Here is a 6939-nt window from a genome sequence, read left to right on the forward strand (position 1 = left end):
GAACTTCAACTACACACAAACACTCTAACCAGCTCAAGCAAAAGATTATTAATGACAACAATGGCAGCCCCAGAAACTCAAGGAAAGAGAAGGGTACTAACATATATACAGACAACCTATTTGTATACTGAAGAAATTAGGCATATTACACTGTACACATCGTAATCATTTATTATGATTATTTAAATCTGGTCCTTTAACACAATCGAATTGAGATGCATATAAAACTGATAACTAATAGTGTTTTCCAATATATATCTATAATGATATATATGTCTCAATCTGTTTTAACGAAGCTGCACACCTTGAGTCACTGTGTCCGTGAGTGAAGCAGTCACCGGAGTGGGAAGGCACTGTGTTCGTGAAGCAGTCACTGGAGTGGGCTGGGCAGTGCTGCCATCGAGTCGCGTTTGCTCGGTGTCGGTCCGTTCCGTTCGTTTCGTTTGGGCAGAGGGATAAGCGAAACAGAGAGGAAGAGGAGGAGATGAGGAGATGATGAGAGAGACAGAGAGGAAGAGGCTGGGCTGTTCTGTTCTTTTCGTTTGGGCAGTCGCCGGAGGGAGGAGATAGAGAGGAAGGAAGGAGGCAGTGACACCGTAGGGGCTGAGCTGTTGAGAGGAGTATATGCGATAGATAGAGAGACCAAGAGAAGAGATGACCTAGTAAAAAAACATATCAGATTTTATTTATTTTTTAATTAATAATTATATAATATTATATTATTATATATAATAGTACTCGGTTTGTAACGACCCGGATTTTCAAGACTCGATAATGCGGAAATATAAATGTTTTCATTTAACAAAATGTCTCAAAAACCCATAGAAAAAAAACTTTTTAAAAAGTCGTATGGCCATACTTAACATTTAGTTACAAACATGTTTTACAAAGATTAGAGTGAGCCTAGTTTAGGAAAATTACACAACATTTCCAAAAATAAAAAGGCTTCCCAAAAGGTCGGTCCACATGTACATTTGCAAGGAAGACTCCAGCGCTCACTGCTCTACCTTGCCCTTGCTCTTACCTACAACATGAAACAACTAGGTAAGTGAAAACGCTTAGTAAGATCAACTTTCAAACAAAGCATGTAGAGAATTAGGGTTCCGGACCCTACACAATCAATTTCAAGAACGCTAAAGCGTCCTGGCAAACTTATGGTCATGCCTGATAACCAAGAATAAATTAATTCATAACCAGATAAAAATCCTGCACTTAGAAAAATCCCAGAACAAGCAGATATATTATATCACAACTATATCTTATCAACAATTATATCCCTGTACTCAGAAAATCCCAGAGCAAGCAGATATATTATATCACAACATAATTCGAGACCAATGCTCGAAAATTTCCAACAATTCATGCGTAACGCGCCCTCCAACATAATTGCTAATCTGTAAAAGAGAACCGAGTCCCCACACTAAGATCTAGCCAATAAATATTCTCATCAAGGGTAACTATCGTGTTACCTAGGGCATCGCTACTTATTCAAGAGTGTAATCCAATTTACACGGTTTTACGGAGACTTCTATGTTAATCAGTGGTGCTGGTGAGCAGCTGCCCCTAGGGTGTTCAACCTCACTCAATCTTGGCAAACCCTAGTATCTCTAGGCACTCTCACGGAATGGCCAATATTCACGGCTGCTATTCGGGAATAACTTATCAGAGCACTTGCTCGGATTCTAACCGTCCAATGATTAAGTAAGCATGAGGGCCCCTAGGTCCCATTTATCTTGGCGCCCCTAGGTTTAACCAGCTTATCCTCATCTCATGGCCACTCGTCTCGGTAATGAACCGGACATAAATAAAATCAAGCAGTGTGACGGGGATCAACCGTCTAGGATATGACGGACTTCTACCGTTCATATTTTCTAAATCAGCACTCACTAGACTAACGTCTCTAAGCAACTTTCTATGACAGCCTATGTATATGCATGTATCCCTATACTAACATACAAGACAATAATCATTTCATGTTGCAGCCATACAATATAAGTTGACTTACTTGGAGTCCTTAGCGCTCAGCAAGTTTTCACCCTCCAACGTTCAGTCCAGTTACGCTTAGCCAATACTGTAGTTATCCATACAGTATACTCGGATTAATTATGGCACTCATAATTCATTATTATTATTTTGGGCAGTTTGGTCATTTTAATAAAAGTCATTTGTAAGGATTTACAATCCTTATTTGGTTTTAAACCTATTAAGGAAAGTTATACAAAATATTCGAGACTAAACCCTAAGTCTCGGGGAGACCTATCCTAAGGTCTCGATACCTAGGCTCGGGTATCACAATGGTATTTCCCACAATCCGCTAAAAATCTTATTCTTTCAAGGTATCGCTATTAACCCGCACTTTCGACTAGTCGGTTAAAATATGTAAGATTTTAGCCGGTATTATATCCAGAAAATACAAATAAATTCCTTAATTATTTTTAAAGAAAATAAACTCTTTAAATTTTCCTTTTATTTTTCTTAAGGTTTTAATATCTAAAAAACGTTTTAAGAAAATTGCCTAATTTGTCTTAATTAGGAAAACCGTTATAAATTTCTCATCTTGACTAATTAATTTTCCAAAAGCAATTAATCAATTTTACTTACTAGAAAAATAATTTATTTAATTATTTTCTCAAAATATAGGGTTTTAAACCCTCTTTTAATTTATTAACTATTAATAAATTAAATCTCTTATTTTTAGAAAGAATAAAAACTCTTTAATAAAAATAATTCATTTAAACTCAAAGGGTAAATTTTAGTGAAAATATGATTTCAAGACTTACCATTTTATATCTTGAAATAAGCAAAATTTTACTTTTTACCTTATGTTCCAAAATCTCATTTTTACACTAAGTGTGAAAAACCTAATTTTCACATTTTTAACTACATACTTCGTTAGTTCATAACTTGAAATTTACTTACCCAATTGTTACCAAAATTTCCCAATTCCATTTTTGTTATGCCATTTAGGTCTTTGTAAAATCTTTGGTCAAAATGAGCATTTTTTATTGGTGAAATCATTTTCCAACAATGAGGTAAAAATGACCTTATTTTCAAGTCCTTATTTTTTTCCAAACTTTGACAGTTAATAACTTTCAAACCGTTTAATATTTTCTTACCAAATTTTACAGTGGACTAATAGGTTATGCCAGAAATATGTCCACAAAATTTTAGAAAAAACTGGGTTCATTTGCCCTATACAGTGGCTGTCCAAACTTGGTTCCGAAAATAAGAATACGAAAAAACAGTTTTTTACCTAATCTTTGAAATAGCATAACTTACTCATTTCTAAACATTTTTTAGTGTTTCAAAAGCTCAATTTTATGTACTCAATCTCAACAACATCACAGTAAAATTTAATTTTACAAAATTAATATGCAGTGGCTGTTTGACTCCTTTGAAGTCACAGCTCAAAACATGTTTTGTTTTAGGGTATCCTACAAAACCCTTGGGGGTTTTGGTTCCCATTTTCAAAAATCAATACACATGCATCATAAAAATTATTAAACAACTACCATAACCTTATTACATCACCAACAAGAAACTTTAAGCATTAGATATACAAAATAATGCTTAAAACTAAAAACCCTACAACAAACTCATCAAAAGTAAACTTTTTACCTCTTTGGTGTTCTTGCTTAAGGTTTGGACCTTCCTATAAGCTTTGACTCCTTCAAAACCTTTCAAAAACCCTAACAAACTTCCCCCAACAACATAGTCAATTAGCTATTTGAAACTCTATGCTTAAAACTTTACAAAAACCTAGATTAGTGAAAGTTTACCTTAGGGAAAATACTTCCTAGACCAAGACTTAGCCTCCAAGTTTTCCTTGGTGTTCTTGAGGTTGAATATTGAGAGAACACTTTGAATGGTCTTAAAAAATCAGATGAGAGTGAATGAGAGAGGGAGAGTGGTCGGATTTGGGGGTTAGAATGGCTCACACAACTCTTCAAAATATCACAAAACACTTGAGTGCTTTTCTACCCACTTGCCCACTTGACTTCTTAATTAAAATGGGAGTTAAACTTTATAAAATTGGGTTCACACCACTCTAAAACACCACATGGCCGGCCACCCTTTGCCATATATGATCATTTCATTATTTTTTAATTTTTTTTTTATTAAAGGCTAATAAAGGTTTCATAAGAAGAAAAGTCCAAATTGGCTTTTGACACCTTTTTTTTTTCACTCTTATTAAGTTTTAATCACCAAACTTAACATTAATTAATTAAATTAAATGTCTCTCACATTTAATTTAATTAATCACATAGTAAAATTTAACCTAAGGTCCATTCATGGAATAAAATTCCCCATTTCGGTAAAATTAGGCATTTAACACAAAATGCCCTAAAATTTCCATTTTCTTTTAGGTTTATTATTTTTTACCAAACTTTAACTTTTATGAATGTATTTTATGCCCAAAATATAATTGCCATGATTTTTCATTTTATTTTCCGAGATTTTTACCCGATCAGGGTTTTTGTGTCGGTCCAGGACCGAAAGTCTTATCTTGACTTTTAAAATCACAAAATTCGTATTTTGGCTAGCAATAACTCATGGAATACTTACAAACAAAATATAATATTATTTAAAATAATATTCTTAACCCGGGGGAAAAATCCCGACCCGAGTCGTTTAAAGGTACCCGAAAATGCAGGACGTTACACGGTTAGTTTCGGTTCCGTTCGGTCGGTTCGGACAATATTTCCAAACCGACCGAACAGTGGCGGTTTGCGCCGTTGGCGGTTTTTTCGGTGTTTGGTTTAATCGGTTTTTGTTTTTTCGGTGTTCGAATGGTCGGTTTATCCAGTTTATTCGGTTTTTCGGATTTTATGCTCAGCCCTAGCGTGGACTATCTTGTAGGAGAAAAATGAAAGATCCCGAAAGATTTGGAGCTTCGTTATACGCTCATGAATGCCCAGGTTGTATTACATATTTATTGCTCGAGATAACAGATGTAATTTACATAGGCAATTGTATCCCTATGTAGATGGGAAATTATATTGATTGATTGTTTACCATATATATGCACGCGGATACCCAAACTTGTCTAGGAATATCCACTATAAATATTAGGGAGGATGTTCAGGAAAATGGATTGTTTTTTAAGATACAGAAACACTGCAGAAATTCAAAGAGATTAATAATATTGTCTCGTGGAATAGGTGGATTCATTTAGTTAATTATGGTTTAGAAGAAAGCATTAATCTCTCTATTATCGGATTTCTTAATCCACTGTTGGCAAAAATCTGCATCAACAACTGTCTAGGTTTTCACTTACCCAAAATGAAGCGACACAGTTACTGAAAAACCCTATACATTGTATACACAATATCCGCAACTTGATGGAATTTATTATAATTAAATTAATTAAAATAATAAACAAAAAAAAAACAAGAGCCTTAGGCGCCCCACTCTCTTTGTCTTGAATTTAAACCCTAATTGGGTCTAAATTCAAAGAATTTTATTTATTTATCTTTTAATTAATTAATTAAATAAATGAATAATTAAATATTTATTCAAATTAACTAATTATACTTTGAAAATTAATTTAATATTATTTATTTATATTGACACTAATTTTTCAATATTAATAAATTTGCCCAAAAGACTCTCTTTTATTCTCATATTCTTAATACATGTCAATGTAATTAAATTGACCTAGTCAATTTGATATTTATAATTGATAATTAAATCAATTATTTGAGACTATTAAACTTGATTTTATAAGAGATGGCATGGGGACCATGGATCCATAAATATAAGATTCAATAAATTGTCATGAGTTTATTTATTAAATATATTATCTCACAATTTCTTAATTCTTCATGACTCCACTACAGATTCGAAATTGAACTCTTGAACTCATAGAACGATATTACTCGTATAATGTCGCCATCCATTGTTATAATCACTACCGCCAGTCAATTCTCTATTGATGACTTACTAGTGAGTTGTGTGTAAATTATTGTTTTATCCCTCATTAGTATTTTATCCTTAACTCCCACTAAGTCCCTTATAAATGATAAATATGTGAACTTAATTACAGATATGAGTGCTCAATCATTTAACCATTTGGAAAAGCTATAAAGGAAGTCATATTTTCACTTCTCATATAGAAGCTATAGATTTCATATATATGATACATGCTCTCATTTTATTATACCAATGAACCTCGAAGATGTAAGTATAGGCTATGACGTAGGGTAACCTTTAACGAACAAATCAAAAGATTCACTTAATATAATTAATATAAATATTCCCAGTCAGAATTTAAATTCACTTAACCTATGATCAGTGTTATGACACTGATTAGAATTGATAATAACGATACTTATTTATCTATCAATAATCATTGTCGGTCCTAGTCCAATAAAAAATAAAATACATTCGATCTTATCTACTTAGCTAATGCCATGGACAAGACATCACACCTAATTTATAAGTAGATCATATCGTAGATTAACAAAACAGTGAAAATCATGTGCACTATTTTAACCTTAGGACTAATAATTACATTTTTAATCCACTGTGACCTAGTCACTATAAGTATAACTTATTTATATGCTATGGATTTTATATATATTTGTATTAAGCAAATAATCATGTAATAAACACAAGCAAGCCATGTAATTAATAGACAAAAATCATTTCTACTTCTTTATTGATAATTAAAAGTGTTACATCTGAAATGTGGTTTTATAAGGGTATAAAACCCATCAAACTCCCACCTACACTTTTAAAACGAATGAAAAATTTCTCTCAAACCCTTTCCCTCTAGATTATTCACAAATGTGCTCTTTGTTAATGTCATTGTATGGGATCTGCAAGATAGTCTTTAGATGTTATCTTCATCACCTTTACATCTCCCCTTGCCACATATTCCCTAATTATGTGGTATTTTCTCTCTATATGCTTTTCTCTCTTATGGCTTCGAGGTTC

General features: G+C 32.9%; 1 long non-coding RNA gene across 1 annotated transcript; it reads right to left on the reverse strand.

The window, feature by feature from the left end:
- Positions 1-2004: 2004 nt before the first annotated feature.
- On the reverse strand, positions 2005-4224 carry LOC133802340 (uncharacterized). Its single transcript, XR_009877249.1, has 3 exons — positions 3780-4224; positions 3619-3697; positions 2005-2071 (listed from the first exon to the last, which is right to left on the reverse strand). It is a non-coding gene; the product is annotated as an uncharacterized LOC133802340 (long non-coding RNA).
- Positions 4225-6939: the final 2715 nt, after the last annotated feature.

This window comes from Humulus lupulus, chromosome 9 (assembly GCF_963169125.1).
Source record: "Humulus lupulus chromosome 9, drHumLupu1.1, whole genome shotgun sequence".
Classification (NCBI taxonomy): domain Eukaryota; kingdom Viridiplantae; phylum Streptophyta; class Magnoliopsida; order Rosales; family Cannabaceae; genus Humulus; species Humulus lupulus.